The following is a 17,018-nucleotide window of genomic DNA, read 5'->3' as shown; positions in this document are numbered from 1 at the left end:
AACAACAAAAACTTTATTGCCAAAAAATAGCAGTACAGGTGGCTCACTCCTGTAATCCCAGCACTTTGGGAGGCTGAGATGGGTAGATCACGAGGTCAGAAGCTCAAGACCAGCCTGGTCAAGATGGTGCAACTCCGTCTCTACTAAGAATACAAAAAAATTAGCCAGGTGTGGTGGTGGGTGCCTGTAATCCCAGCTACTCAGGAGGCCGAGGCAGAGAATTGCTTGAACCTGGGAGGCAGAGGTTGCAGTGAGCCGAGATCATGCCACTGCACTCCAGCCTGGGCAACAGAGCAAGACTTTGTCTCAAAAAAAAAAAAAATGCTAATGGTCATCTGAGCCTTCAGCAAGTCATAAACTTTTTGCTGGTGGAGGGTCTTGCCTGGATGTTGATGGCTGCTGACAGATCAGGTGGTGGCTGGTGAAGGCTAGGGTGACTTTGGCAATTTCTCAAAATAAGACAAAAATGAAGGTTGCCACTTTGACTCTTCTTTTCATGAAAGAGTTCTCTGTGGCATGTGATGCTGTTGGATACCATTTCACTCACAGTAGAACTCTTCCAAAATTGTAGCCAATCCTTTCCAAAGCTGCAGCTACCTTACCAATTAAGTTTACATAATATTCTGATTCCTTTGTTGTAATTGCAACAATGTTCACAGCATCTTCACTGGGAGTAGATTTCATCTCAAGAAACCACTTTCTTTGCTCCTCCATAAGAAACAACTCCTCACCCACTGAACGTTTATCATGAGGTTGCAGGAATACAATCACATCTTTGGTCTTTACTTCTAACTCTAGCTCTTCTGTTATTTCCACATCTGCAGTCATTTCCTCCATGAAAGTCTTGAAGGCTCAAAGTCATCTATGAGGATTGGCATCAACTTCTTCCAAACTCCTGTTAATGCTGATATTTTAACCTCCTTCTGTGAATCACAAATTTTTTTTTCTCTCATATGTCTTAACTGTGAAAACAAATGTTCATAATGGCATCTACAACGCAGAATCCCTTCCAGAAGGTTTTCGGTTTACTTTGCCTGTATCAATCAAATGAGTCATTATCTATATCAGCTTTTGCCTTACAAAATATATTTCTTAAATAATAAGACTTGAAGTTCAAAATGACTCCTTGATCCATGGACTACAGAATGAATATTATGTTAGCTGGCATGAAAACAACATCTCCATCAGAGCTCCTGGGTGACTAGGCATATTGCCAATGAATAGTAATATTTTGAAAGGAATCTTTTTTTCTGAGCAGTAGGTCTCAACAGCAGACTTAAAATATTCAGTATACCATGCTGTAAACAGATGTGCTATCATCCAGGCTTTGTTGTTCCACTGATAGAGCATAGGCAGAGTCATTTTGCATAATGTTTAAGGGCCCTAGGATTTTCAGAATGGTAAATGAGCATTGCCTTCAACTTAAAGTCGCAGTTGCATTAGCCCCTAACAAGAGAGTCAGCCAGTCCTTTGAAGCTCTGAAGCCAGACATTGACTTCTCTATAGCTATGAACACTTCAGATGGCATTTTATTCTAATATAATTAGGGTGCTTAATAGATGTTGAAAATATGCTGTTTAGTGTAGCCACCTTCATCAAATATCTTAGCTAGCTCTTCTGAATAACTGCTGCAGCTTCCACATCAGCACTTGCTGCTTCACCCTGTACTTTCATGTTATGAAGGTGTCTTATTTCCTTGAACTCCACGAGCCAACCTCTGCTAGTTCCCATCTTTTCTTTTTTTTATTATTTTTTCTACTTTAAGTTCGAGGGTACATGTGCACAACGTGCAGGTTTGTTACATATGTATACTTGTGCCATGTTGGTGTGCTGCACCCATCAACTCGTCAGCACCCATCAACTCGTCATTTACACCCATCAATTCGTCATTTACATCAGGTATACTCCCAATGCAATCCCTACCCCCCCCCCCCCGTGATAGGCCCCGGTGTGTGATGTTCCCCTTCCCGAGTCCAGGTGATCTCATTGTTCAGTTCCCACCTATGAGGTTCCCATCTTTTCTTCTTCAGCTTCCTCACCTCTTTCAGCTTCATAGATTTGAAGAGAGTTGGGACCTTGTTCTGGGTTAGGCTTTGGCTTAAGGAAATGTAGTGGCTAATTTGCTCTTCTATCAAACCACTCAAACTTCTTTGTATCAGCAAGAAAGCTGTTTTACTTTCTTATCATTTATATGTTCACTGGAGTAGCAGGTTTAATTTCCTTGAAGAACTTTTTCTTTACATTCACAGCCTGACTGGCACAAGAGGCCTAGTTTTTGGCCTCTCTAGGCTTTTGACATGCTAAACTTTATTATTTCTAGTTTTTAATTTAAAGTCAGAAACGTGCAACTTCCATTCACTTGAACACTTAGAAGCCACTAATAGAATTATTAATTGCCCTAATTTCAATTGTGTTGTATCTCAGGGAATAGGGAGGCCCAAAGAAAGGAAGAGAGATGAGGGAATGGCTGGTGGGTGGAGCGGTCAGAACACACATACGTGGTGATTAAGTTCCCTGTCTTATATGGACATGGTTTGTGGTGCCATGAAACAATTACAATAGTAACATCAAAGACCACTGATCACAGAGCACTGTAACAGACATAATACCAATTATAACAGACATAATACTAATAACAGACAAAATTTGGGAGAATCACCAAAATGTGACACAGAGACATGAAATGAGCACATGCGGTTAGAAAAACAGCATCAATAGACTTGCCCAACTCAGGGTTGCCACAAATCTTCAGTTTGTAAAAGACACAGTATCTACCAACCACAATAAAGCAAAGCACAATAAAACAAGACGGGCCTGTAAATGGTGCCTTCTGCACTCACACTGTCTGAGCAAGTGTATGCAAGCTCCAGGGTGGACAGATCCTGTGGATTCTGCAGTTTCTACAGAAAGCCCTTGAGAGCCCTTGGGAGCCCTTGGGCATTAGGATAACCTATGAGGACAGCTAGTAAGTCCTTGAAATCTTTCTCCCCCAGAGCCCTCTGTGGGCACAAATAGGTGTGGCACATTCAAGCAGCAATAGTCCCCAATTTGGGCCATTCCACAGGGACCGTGTTCAACCAAACCACGCCACTGAGATGAAGATGAGAAATCTCAGGTGAGTCCACCTGGGCCAGGGACTTCCCCTCCATAACACAACATCAACAAAAAAAAAGCATGTGGTGCTCCCCTGGGACCAAACTTACCTCCAAGAACGAACAGCTGTAAAATGCTTGGCGTCAGAACCATGCCAGGGCTGGAGCACCCACCACAGTAGACACAGAAGCTGGAACATGGGTCTCTGTGGGCATCCTTTTACCCACAAGGAAGGAGAGGTGAAGGAAGCTGAGAAAGGGCAGCCTCTGGTACTTGCTTGCTGCCTTCCACACACTGTCTCCTCATTCCCTCCCTTGGCGTTGGCCCCTCCTCCGGTCTCTAGTCTTTGTAAGTTGGGGATCTAAGCCCCTTCCCCTCCACCCATCATGGGAAGCCTGAAAGAAATCTGCCAGTGATGCAAGGAGAAGGAAGCTACTGGGACTGGCAGAGTCTATGCTGAAGAATTGTCTCCTGTTCCACCTGATTTAGCAAAGTTCCAGAGAATGGCACGAGAGGCCAGCACCAAAGTCTTGCCATGTAATAAAGTCCTCTTGTCCTTGGAACTGCTCCCTGGGTTCATCTCTCCCAGGAGGCCCAAGGAGTTGTCCATTGAACACATGAGGGGGAATCCATGCTCTTAGGAGTCAATTGCTCTCATTTCCCAGCACACGTGAGAAATTTCTCTTAACTCATGACTCTGCAAAGTAACACTGTGATAAGGTGAACAGAATTGAGTTCACACTATGGCATAAAATTTCAGCAAGTTATTGAACAACTAGACTAAACATAAATATAGAGAACTATAGTTGTACTTCAATTTCAGCCCCTGCACATACAAAACTTCATTGTGAGTCTATTACTGTTATCCCCCTTGGCCTTCAGCCACTGACCCAGCCCTGGTTTGTCCAGGCATGTCACTTTTTTCATCTGACTCTGTCCTCTATCTAGTCGGCATCATCTCCTATGTCCAGGGTCAGGCTGGCTGCAGAGACTGGTAAGTTCTCCATTGTTTCAGCTCAGAATTCAGCTGTGGAAGTACAGAACTTTCCTTCATAACCACACTACATCATCAAAGCAGGAGCACAGTCTGACTGTTGGTGGTCCTGCACCTGTGCAAATGATGACAGTCCTGGAAGCTAAATGCTCTGGGCTCCTCTGAGCGTGCATTTCTGTGAATCCCCAATGACACAGTCACTGCTGGAGAAAACGCTGTGGCTGACACACAGCATGGTAGAAAGAGATTTACAGACTTTGTTGGCGCCGAAAGGGGGAAGTACATCCTACTGCCGATGGCTCCCTGGAGGATCTGCCTTCGCCAATCAGAAGTCTCTCCCTGATGGTTTCCTGTCTCTTCCTCAATATCATTTTCTTCCTCTCTACCCTCCACCTGCAGCTCTAAAACCCAGAGCTAAATAGCAACCACCCTGGAAAAAGTGCTGTCTTCCCAAGGTTGTAGGTTTACCATTTCATGCTGAGAAGTACAGGAGGAAAAGTCTGTTAACCAGACTACATGAAGAAAAATACCAAAAATACCAAAAATACCAATACCATTCTGGAGTTTCCCATTCAACCATCCCTGAGTTTCACGGGAAGCTGCTTTCAGCAGTGAGGCATTGGTGCACCACAGTAAGCTAGGGAAGACTCTTTTAGAGCGATTTACTTAAACTCTGCTTCCCAGCCTCAGGAGTTTCATCCTTCACTCAGGAAAAGCATACTAACTATCTCCAAGAGACAATTAAGGGGAAAATCATGGCACAGCACTTTAGGAAAATGTATCAACACGTGAAAATATCAACAGATTTACTGGAGGAGGGTGAGGACAGCCCTCTAGTTGGGAAGCCAGATCTTTGACAAAAGAGTTTAAAACTTCCTAATAAGCATTTTGTTGACAAGGCCAGTCTTCACTCTTTCTCCCAAAATTAGAAACCACCCTTTTTTCCTTGTCATAACAACACTGGTGCTTATCACCAATTGTGTGGAGGGAGAAGAGTGATGTCCTTTAGATCTGAAGATTGACAGTACAGAGGAGGGAACTCTTAACTTCCAAAACCACCCTGTCCAGGAACTATTTTCCCTTTTCCCGCTTACCAGACACCCAGATGGAAATCTGCTCTTCAGAGAAGGAAGGAAATGACACAAGAAAAAAAACATCCACAAATGAGTAAGCTTTGCCCAGGAGGCCATGTTAAGTGAGGTGGGTGGAAACGTAAATCATCTGAGAGAGAGAGAGAGACTCTAACCCTGCCTGCCTGGCTCTGCTTTGCAAAGATGCTCACTCACCACCACCTCACACGCTCAATGATGACCACAATAATATAATTGTATTTCCTTCTCCATTGTAGTGTGGGGTAACTTGCAATACTGAGCAGTTTATGGGCCTTCCCCATGCACTCTGCAAGTTCCTGGAAAAACAGAGAGTTAGCACGCCACGTTTCCAGCCCCTGGGACCAGCTGCCTCAGGATGCCTGGCTGCCAACCTCCATACATCAGGGCCACAGTTTCAGATGCTCATTCATTGACCTCACACTTGCTCTAGGACAGAGGCAGCAGGCACATGCTGATCCAAGTTTAGAGCAGAAATATGCAAGGCAATTGCGGTTATAAAGGGTGTGCAGAGGTGGTGGGAAGGTCACTCATAAAGTGAAGCAGGAAAGACACGATTTCTTGGGATGAGGGTAAGAGCACTTCAGAAAGCTTGATTACTAGAAAGCTGCAGTTCTCCCCCAGGAGGGGATGCACACAGACAGGCCTGTGATCAAAGCAGCATTCCAGTGTAGAAGGGCAATGCTCAGCCTAACCTGATGTGAAAATGCCAGTCCTTTCTGTCTCGTTTTTCCTGCCTTAGATTTAACCCATTCTGGGATGGGCAGGAAGAAAGAAAGACCTTCCCCAAGAAGTGCTGACCAGGCAATTGTGTTTGTGGGGAGAGTCTTCCTGACAGCAAAGAAAGAAGAACTAACTTATTTTGCCATGAACGACTCAGAATCCTGGGGGTGAGGGGGGTGCTGCTGTTTTCTGGCCATTTTTTTAGAGACAGGACCTTGCTCTGTTGTTCACTGCAACCTTGACTCCTGGGCTCAAGAAAGTCTCCTGCCTCAGCCTCCCAAGCAGCTGGGACGACAGGTGTGCAATCACATCCAGCTAACTTTGAAGTATTATGTAGCGATTGGTATCTCACTATGTTGCCCAGACTGGTCTCAAACTCCTGGCCTCAAGCAATCCTTCTGCGTCAATCTCCCAAAGTGCTGAGATTACAGGTATGTGCCGCCACACCAGGCTTTAGAATCCTGTTCTAAAAGTTATTTCTTATTTGACCACCATAGCTTCTTATGGAAAAAAAAAAAAAGCCAGGAAGACAGCTTTCATAGGAAGGAGAAATGGTGGACCCAGGCAAAAAGTGGCTGAAGGCGAGGAAATCAAGAAGTGGAGAGAAGCTCCAATTCTAGCGTACTCAGTGACCACAAGGGAGAGAGTGGTCCAGGGTGGACATTAAGGCAGCCCTGCAACGAGGAAAGAGCTCCCTGGAGGGTGCAGTTGAAGTGCTCAGGAGCCCCTTGCCCTCAGGGTGTGCCCCTAGAGTTCTCATCCCTCACCAGCCTGCACCGTGCACTTCACACACACCCACATGCACACACACACACAACATAATACAAAGAAGTCTCCTGACACCATGCAGGGTAGTAGGCAGTGGCTCACCCCAAACTACGGGTTGAATTGAGCAACCTGGGCTAGAACAGTGGGGGTCGACACACAGCAGGAACTGGAAAACAAAGGGATTTTGTGACAATCTGAAGTAAAGTGAGTTTGGGGAAAATTACGTCATAACCTCTACTTAAGGTTGAACAATGTCATGATTGCCAGCCTCCATGTGGCCCCCAAAGATCTTGCCTCTGTGTCCTCATACCCTTGTAGAGTCCCCTTCTCACATCAATTCAGGGCTGGCAAGTGTGACTGACAGATTATGTGATACTGTTTGAATATTTGTCCCCTCCAAATCTCATGTTGAAATTTGACTCCCGACTGTTGGAGGTGGGGCCTCGTGGGAGGTGTTTGGGTCACCGGGAAGGATCCCTCATGGCTTGGTGCCGTTTTCACAGAGTGAGTGAATGCCCATGCTTGTTCCCATGGAAACTGATTCCTCCTCTCTCTTGCTTCCTCTCTCACCATGCGATGCCTACTCCCCTTCACCTTCTCCATGAGTGGAAACATCTGAGGCCCTCACCAAAGCAGATGCTGGCACCCTCCTGTGGAGCCTGCAGAACCATAAGCCAAATCAACATCTTCTTCTTATAAATTTCCCAACTTCAGGTATTCCTTTATAGCAACACAAATGGACTAAGACTATATGGCAGGGGCAGTGATGTCTGACTTCCAAGTCTCCCTCCTATGGGGCATTGCAGCTTCTGCCTTGTTCTCTGGGAGAGGCTGGCCTGCACACCACGAGTATCCTCAAGCAGCCCTGTCAAGAGGGGCCCATAGAGAAGAGCTCCCACCAAAAACCTTGGCATCTTGAAAGTGGATCCTCCAGCCCCAGTCCAGCCTTCAGATAATGCAGTACCAGCCAACATCTCAACTGCAACCTCAGGAAAGACCATGAGCCTGAACAACCCGACCAAGCTGCTCACACACTCCTGACTCACAGAAATTGTGAGTGGTATCAATATTTATTGCCATTTTTAGCCACTGAGTTTTGGGATAATTTGTTACATAAAAATAGATACCTAATACAAATACAGAGTAGCATATTTTAATCTTAGAGGGAGTCCTGCAGTAACAAAAAAAAAATTAAGTATTTAACTTTTTGTGACTCATTGATTCACAAATGCTCTGGTTATATTAAATTTTTTTTGAAGAGTGCCTCAATAATATCTCAGGGTGCTAATGTTGCACACAGCATAGTTTAGAAAGATCTGGGCTGGCTATGCTGGTATTTATACTAGAGTTTGATGCCAGATAAATTACATCTGATAAAACACATTTGAATAAAAACTTAATCCCACTTTTTTTTTTTTTTTTTTTTGAGATCAACCAGACTGGAGTGCAATGGCATGATCTCAGCTGACTGCAACCTCCACCTCCCGGGTTCAAGCAATTCTCCCTCCCTCAGCCTCCCAAGTAGCTGGGATTACAGGTGCCCACCATTACACCCAGCCAATTTTTGTATTTTTAGTAAGACAGAATTTTGCCACCTTGGCCAGTCTGGTCTCAAACTCCTGACCTCAGGTGATCTGCCCACCTTGGCCTCCCAAAGTGCTGGAATTACAGATGTCAGCCACCACGCCCGGCCTAATTCCAATGTTAGAAACATAACCACATTGCAAACATTTAGGTAGTTAAATGAATGCTAAAGGAAATTTTTTGTTAAGTTAGCATTTTGAACATGGAAATATAATTCCCATCCCATCAGTTTTTACTATCTTGGTTTTTGTAAATTTGAAGCTTATTTTTTATGACTGAATTTAAAGCATTTGTAAAATGCAAGCGATAGATAGATAGATAGATACATAGATATGTGTGTGTGTGTATATATATGTATGTGTATATATATGTGTGTGTGTGTGTGTGTATATATATATATATCTCCTGGTCATTAAGAACTTTAACCCTGGCTGCTGGTTAAAATGGGTCAAGGTGACTCAGCACAGTTCCCAGGCATCAAAGAGGGCAGGAGAGAAACCCTGAGCCACAGTCCTGCATGCCACAGTGGAACCACCCTGGCACATTCATCTAGAGAAAACCCATCTCCTTTCTTTTTCTTTTTCTTTTTCTTTTTTTGAATTGAGTCTCATTCTGTCATCTAGGCTGGAGTGCAACAGTGCAGTCATGGCTCACTGCAGCCTCAAACTCCTGGGTTCCAGCAATCCTCCTGCCTAAGCCTGCTAAATAGCTGGGACTATAGGCATGTGCCACTATGCCCAGCTACGTGTTTTAATTTCCTTAGAGATGAGGTCTTGCTATGCCCCAGGCTGGCCTCCAACTCCTGGGCTCAAGTGATCTTCCTGCCTCCACCTCCCAAGTCACTAGGATGACAGGCCTGAGCTACTGTACCCAGCTCTATCTACCTGTTTTGAAGGATAAGAGGACTTAACGCTGAGAAGGGCTTCAAGGAGCTAAAAGTGAGTGTGGCCTAGAAATCCAAAGACAAAGTCGCCCTTTAAGGTTGTTTCTCACGGAAAGACCCCGGCGCCAGGAGGAGGACTTTGAGCACTTGGGGCCTTCTTCCAGTCTGGGTGTCACGGTGGCCTCAGACTGACTCCTGGCACAACCCTGACCTGTTGTGTGACCTCAGACATGTACTTAACCTCTTCTGAGCCGCATTGCTTTCATCTGCAAAATGGTGATAATAATACCTATCCCCCAGGACTCCCAAGCAGATTATCTGAGAGCAGGAAGTACTGGTACTTTCCCAGTGCCCTGCTTTGCCCCCAGGTGTCTGCCTCCTCAGGAACCAGGTAGATGAGGCATGAATTCCACAGCATTAAAGATTGTAGGCTGGACGCGGTGGCTAACGCCTATAATCCCAGCACTTTGGGAGGCCAAGGTGGGCGCATCAGAGGTCAGGAGATCGAGACTATCCTGGCCAACATGGTGACACCCCGTCTCTACCAAAAATACAAAAATTAGCTGGGCATGGTGGCGGGCGCCTGTAGTCCCAGTTACTTGGTAGGCTGAGGCAGGAGAATCACTTGAACCCGGGAGATGGAGGTTACAGTAAGCTGAGATCGCGCCACTGCACTCCAGCCTGGCGACAGAGCGAGACTCCATCTGAAAAAAAAAAAATTAAAGACATCAAGGGAAACCCCATTTACCACAGGGATCAATTAAGGGAGATTTTCTTCACTACAAAAGGAGTTTTTGCTTTGCAAAAGGATTCACTTAAAATAGCTTATTGCCTCAACTAGGAAGCCTTCTTCTTTTATAGTTTACAGGCAATTAATTGCTTAGGAAATTAATATATGTGCTGCCAAAGCAAGCACAACTGCTTAGGAAATTAAAAGAGGCAGCACTCAGGGGCACTCTGAGATCAGTCAGAAATGCAGCGGTTCTGATAAGATAATGTCAACCAAATGTAAATATTTATAAAAACCAATTGTACGCCATTTCTGAGGAATATTCTTAATGCAGGCAGGCTCTCCAACACCAGTGTGCCCCCGTGGTGCTCCAGCATCAAAGACAGCCTCATATCCTCTGCTGGCAGGCAGAGGCAGGCTGCCGCTCCCTTACGCGCACGGAAACTGGGCCAATGCATGGCTAAGTGATTTCAATTTAGTAGTGAAAAATGAGTTATAATTACATTGTCAAGAAGTCAGTTCACGTACTCTCCCCAGCTTGAGTCTTGAATTCCCCTCATTAAACAGAACACATGCCTGTTTCATGAAAAAAAATCCCTCTTTTCTTGTTCCAATTTGTTGCCTCTGATGACGTGCAAAGCAGGAGGCTGTCTGGCCCCTGGGGACCACAGTTGTATAGCCCCTGTCACCCAGCAAGCCGATATGATGCCAGGTGCCTACAGGTAAGTGACTGGGACCCAGGACACAGCGACCCCTACACTGGCCACAGGTCTGCTCAGTGCAGATCCAGCTCAGGGTGTCTGCTCTCCAGCTGGGTGGCCCCAGTCCTAAATCTTATGGGAGCCACAGTGCTTTGAGGAGCCTAAACTCAGAGGACATGAACTCACTGTGGATAAAGAAAATTCCCCATGTTCCCCTTACCTCTGACCATAAAAATCTGTAAGTGCTATAGGTCTACGAAAGGAACTAGAAGAAACCGGTCAGACGTGGTGGCTCACGCCTGTAATCCCAGCACAAGGCAGGTGGATCAAGACCAGCCTGGGGAACACAGAAAGACCCCATCTCTACAAAAATAAAAATAAATACAAAAAATTAGTCAGTGTGGTGACACATGCCTGTAGTCCCAGCTACTCAGGAAGCTGAGGTGAGAAGATTGCTTGAACCCAGGAAGTAGAGGTTTCAGTGAACTGAGATGTCACCGCTGCACTCCAGCCTGGGTGACAAAGTGAGACTCTGTCTCAAAAAAATAAGAAAAAAGAAAAACCACAGTCTATGCCTGTAAGTGCACAATCTAGTTTGAGAGATACGTCTCATCCATTCAGCACATGGAAAATAATTCAGGACCAAATCTGGTGTCCTCAATGCAATTGAACTTGACTGCTGCTAGAAAAGTCGAAGAAGCCTTATAACAAGGCAGGTCTGGAGCTGGACCTTAAGGAACACAGGATAACAGTGACCCTGACTTGGGTCTTCCCATTGGCCCGCACCTGTGCTCATGCTTCTCAGGGGGCTCTTCAGATGTCACTCCTCTGCCAACACTATTGCAATTGCTGTTACCATTTTCCTTTTACATTAGGAAACTCTGACTCCGAAGGTCATATACAGCCAGTCAAGTGATACTGACATAATTTTAACACAGATCTCTTTAACCTCAAAGCCCATGGTCCTAACAAAATTTAGATGGGTAGGAGGAGGAAGAGCAGTGCTTTTAAAAAAGATGAATGGGCCCGGGCGTGGTGGCTCATGCCTGTGGTCCCAGCGCTTTGGGAGGCCGAGGCGGGCGGATCACAAGGTCAGCAGATGGAGACCATCCTGGCTAACACGGTGAAACCCCGTCTCTACTAAAAATACAAAAAATTAGCCAGGTGCGGTGGTGGGCACCTGTAGTCCCAGCTATTCGGCAGGCTGAGGCAGGAGAATGGCGTGAACCTGGGAGGTGGAGATTGCAGTGAGCAGAGATCACGCCACTGCACTACAGCCTGGGCGACAGAGCGAGACTACGTCTCAAAAAAAAAAATAATGGAAAGGCAGGGGTTTGAATGAGCCTAGGATCTGTGTTGGAGAGAAGGAAGGGCATCCTTGTTAGCCATCAGGGGTCAACTTGCAGAGGAAGGAAGATGAAGCCAATGTATTGGGAATGACAAGATCGTGGATGGTCTTGCAGCCCTACCAGGGGAGTCTAGACTTGGAAAATGTGTTCAGAAACTAAAGATAGGACCTACAGCAGAGGCTGGACTGGGGCCAGAGAGAATAGGGCCAGGGGCCAACTAAGAAGTCATTGCAGAAGTTGAGGTGAGGGTGAACTCCTCACCTCGGTGCAAATCCTCAATCAGGGTGTGCACTCCAGATTGTTAACAGATGGAAAGGAAAAAGCAGAGATGCAAGGGCAAGAGAGGAGCAGAGGGAAAACGAAAGCGCCAAGATCGAACTTCTGTGGACGCACTGAGCACCCAGGGCCCAGGGCCGGGGCCACCCAAGGGCCATATCTGCCTTGGGGTGCCTGTCTCCGACCAGAGGGAAACTCCCATCAGAGCAGGTGTGTTTTGTTTACCAATATCCCCAAGGAGCATTCCGTTCCTCTCACACCCTTACTGCATTCCCTCTGTGTCTCTAGATCCCAGGAGGAAGAAAAAGGGACAGAGGGAAGGAAGTCCCCTTAGCTGCTGTAAGAGATTAGTACATTTTATAACTTCTCTGAGCCTGTTTTCACATCAGCAAATGCAAACAGCGACCTCCTGCAGTTGTTAGGGGAATTAAATTAGACAATGAAGGTGTCCAGAACACACCACCTCAAAATACACCACGTTGGCATGTTGATAGTTTTAAGTCAAAGACACAAAAAATAACAGCAGCAGCAGGCACGGGAAGGGCACTCTGACCTTCTCTAAAGCAGGATGTGAAACTCCCATGTGGAAAGTGTCTCTGCTTACTCGTAGCTCAAACAATGGACCATTTTTCAGTGCTAAGACCTGAAATGTAACTTGTTCTACATTAAGTTTGAGGTCTCTGGACCCTGTATCTTCTGGCAATGTTTTGTGCCACTGTGACCTCATAATGTTTATGTTGGGAGAGACTGCGTGGCCAATCAGTGCAGCCTGATGCCTGCCCATTCTCCATTCATTCAGCCCATGCTCGTGGAGCCTTTACTGCATGCTAGGTGCTGTGGTCTCCACAGGAAACGCAAACGTGAAAATGACCAGATTCTGCCTGAAGTTGCTCATAGATCAATAAATCTATGTCTACCATTCTGTTGGGTTAAAAAGGGGAAAAAACACACTCTTGTCTCCAAGCTCCTTCAACTGTGAAACGAAGAGGAATAAATCCCGTGCACTAATCTGTGGTTTGATCCAATGAGCCTTAGAAGCTCAAGTCTGCTTTGGTGAGGGCTAGGACATCAGATGAAATGCAGAAAGGACATCCTCAGAAAAAAGTAATTGTATGTGTGGATAGGGTACGTGGGTTTGTGAGTGTGTAAGTGTGTGAGTGTGCAAGAGAGAAAGTGCACACACTCAATCCTCCAACACCAACCACGGAACAAACTGAGCACAACTCTCTCTTGTCCCCTCTGCCTAGTGCAGGGCTCCTCGCTCTCTGAGCACACTGACCTAGTGTAAATAGAAAGAGCATCAGGTGGGAGTCAGGCCACTACCACGTTGTGTTTGTTTGTTTGTTTTTGAGACACAGTCTCGCTCTGTTGCCCAACCTGGAGTGCAATGGCGCAATCTCGGCTCACTGCAACCTCCGCCTTCTGGGTTCAAGCGATTCTCCTGCCTCAGCCTCCTGAGTAGCTGGGACTACAGACATGTACCACCATGCCAGGCTTATCTTTGTGTTTTCAGTAGAGATGGGGTTTCACCTTGTTGGCCAGGCTGGTCTTGAATTCCTGACCTCAGGTGATCTGCCTGCCTCGGCCTCCCAAAGTGCTGGAATTATAGGCGTGAGCCACGGAACCCAGCCTAAGCTTTCGTTCTTGGACCAGCCACTTCAATTCTTTCAACCCCAGGGTCCTTGTCTAAAAGGGGAGATGTATATAGCGTTTATGGAAATGAGCAGAAACACTTCCATGGAAAGGAGCCCTGCAGCCTCTGGGGTCAATGGGTCCAGGATGCCAAGCGCCCCGCCATGCATGTGTCAGCCCCACGTACAAGGAATTATGGCAGGTAGTAGTGCCCACAGTCAAACACTAGGCTCACTGGAGGCCTGTATGGCATTAGATGATTCTGGGAACATTTAAATTGTGCATCTGAATAAAATTAACACAAGATACTCACCACTCTGGACTTACAGATTAGTATTTTCAAACTGTGTTAGCTTTGGATATATATCAACTGCCATCTGTAAAAGCAGTTTCCTTCTTCTCTACCCTAAACCATGTCCTTCAAGCCTCAAAGGTACCCACTGCCTCCACTGTGGAGAATCTGCACACTCAGTGCATACGGGGCAATATCAGCCTCAGCCAGGCCTGGCACCACCCGTGACAACGTCCAAGGACAAGGAAGGGATTTCTCGCCCACAGATGACTGAAGCAGGTGTTTTATTTCAGAGTCAGCCCTGATATACCTACCCAGAGCAAGAAAAGAAAATTAAACAACCACTTTCAACAAAGAGCCAAGGACTTGCCCTATGAATGAAATGGCAGCTCATTTACCAATTAAGGAAGAAGCCCAGAAATCCAATTAGGAAGTAATTGGATTTGAAGGTTTAGAGCCTCGTATTGGATGTGGGCAGAGGAAATCCCTCAAATGTTATAAATCAAGAAAAATACAGCCTGCAGTGGAAAAGAGAAAGATGTCTTAAAATAATATGATAACAAACAAGCAGACATACCAAAGACAATTAATTTTGTTTTGTACTTAGTGGACTTTTTACTAGCCTGCTGCATGTAACTTGTTGGCTGGCTTAGCACTTAGGCAAAGTCAATGATGAAAACATCTGTTCACACATGAATCCAGCTAGCAAACCAAGAAATTAAGTAAATCTGCAGGGTAGGAGGGATGGAGAAAGACAGGCAGAGAGAGGAAGAGGGAGGGAAAGAGAAGGGAGAAGGGGGAGGGAGAGGGGAGAGGGAAGGAGGCTAATGGTAGCAAGCAATTCACAGGATCGGGGTTTCATATGCAGCTCACCCTCCGACAACAGCAGGACCAGGGGTGCCAACCCCCCGTGCAGCCAAAATCCCCATATAACTGTGACTCCCCCAAAACTTAACTAACAATTAGCCTACTGTTGACTGGAAGCTTCACTGATAACATAAACAGTAGGTTAACCGCTATTTTGTAAGCTATATGTATGAGTTTACTGGATTCTTACAATAAAGTAAGCTAGAGATAGGAAAATGTTATTAAGAAAATTGTAAGGAAGAGAAAATGCATTCCCTGTTTATTAAGTGGAAGTGGATCATCATCAAGATCTTCATCATCGTCTTCAAGTCGAGGCAGGAGGAGGAGGAAGAGGAGGGGTTGGTCTTGCAGTCTCAGAGGTAGCTGAGGCAAAAGAAGTGTAGGAGGTGGAAGGGAAGACAGAGAGGCGAGCACACTCAGTGTTACTTTTACTGAAAAAATCCATGTGTAAGTGGACTTTCACAGCTCAAACCGCAGTTCAAGGGTCAACTGTATTTTTAGGTTCCCACTTTCATGGAGAATGAAAACTGGAGAGCATCGAAGCTTTGTGGCATAAAGACACAGGACCTTCAGTGACTGCTCCACATAGAGCTGTTCATGACTAATGCCTTCCGAGGAGGGAATGGGGAGAGCCCACTCTGCGCAGGGCTGGGGAGTGGGGGGCACACACTGTTCTGTCTGTCCAGCCCCCTCACCTCACCCCACACAGCGTTGTCACAGTACCCTCCCTCCCTGGGAGAGCTGCTCTTCCTGCATCCATGCGTTACTGGTGGGGCTGTCCATCACAGACTCCTATGCTTGCCCCTAGACTGGCTGATCCACACCCTCTATGTGACACAATGAGGGACTGGCTCGAGGCCCGCTGTTTACCCCGTGTGCACAGTGAAAGCTTATTCCTTTGTCCTGGGGTTATTACACTTAGGTGACATGTGTGCCTTTCTGCTACACAAAAAAGAGGCCCCCTTTAGGAGGAGCTTGAGTCCCCCTATCTGCACCCAGGACTGAGGGAGGGTGAGAGACGGCCCTGACCACGTTCACTGAGCCCTTCCGTCTAGCCTGCCCAAGGCTGCTTCGCTTCTTTCTCAGTTAAGTGAGGTCACAAAGTCTCCCTTTTCTTCAAGCTAGTCTGAGGGGTTTAAGTTTTTCCTTGCAACAGGAAGCGTCCTGATTAATAGGGAAGGCTTTTCGCAGCATCACTCTTAGACCTTGGCCACCACAGGCTTTGGGGCCCACATTTTAAGGGTCCTGCCTGGGCTCCTGTCTGGCTGCTCCCCTCCCGGGAGGCAGAGGAGTCTGGGAGTGAAGGGACCTGGAGCATCTTCCCTTCTGGGCCAGACTCCAGAATCTCCTGCCGCAAACCTAGCAATGCTTCCAGGGCCACACAGCCCTCTCCCTCTGGGCCTGTCTTCCAAAGGACAGAACGTGCTGCAGGCGTGTGGACTCCTAGGCTTGAACCAGGTCAGGCTGGGAGGGAAAGAAGAGAGTCTTCCATCTGCATTCTTTCTTGAGCTCACAAATATTGGGAGGGAGGTTCCATTCGATGCATTTAAACCTCCAAAACAACTGATGATGTCATGATTAGGACACCTTTTTATAAATCAGCCAACAGAGGAGTCAAGCACCTGGGAGAGAACCTCGTTCAGCCACAGATGAGATTCTCAAGAACTGGTCACATTCTCTTGACTTTTGTGTCTAACAAAATTAAAATTAATTAATAACAGGGAAAATATCCCAATGCCTGCAGGAAAGACACAGCCACACCTGGTAGAAGTCATGGGCACAGGCAGCAAGGATATTCACAGGCGAGAAGCCTCTCCTGTCAACTCTCAGAGCCAGCATGAGCCAGAGGGGCAGGGATCGTTTGCTCACAGACATCGATGACACATGGAGCTCTGCATTCTCCTGTGACCTTCCAACTGGCCATCTGAATCTCTCCACAACTCGCTTGCCAGCCTGTCTTTCTACACTAAGCCTTTGATACTTTATGTTTCCCCTTTCTCTTGCCATGAAACAAAAT

This window comes from Trachypithecus francoisi, unplaced genomic scaffold (assembly GCF_009764315.1).
Source record: "Trachypithecus francoisi isolate TF-2019V2 unplaced genomic scaffold, Tfra_2.0 Lachesis_group5, whole genome shotgun sequence".
Taxonomy (NCBI): domain Eukaryota; kingdom Metazoa; phylum Chordata; class Mammalia; order Primates; family Cercopithecidae; genus Trachypithecus; species Trachypithecus francoisi.
The sequence above is the reverse complement of the archived record's forward strand: the minus strand, read 5'-3'. Positions refer to the sequence as shown.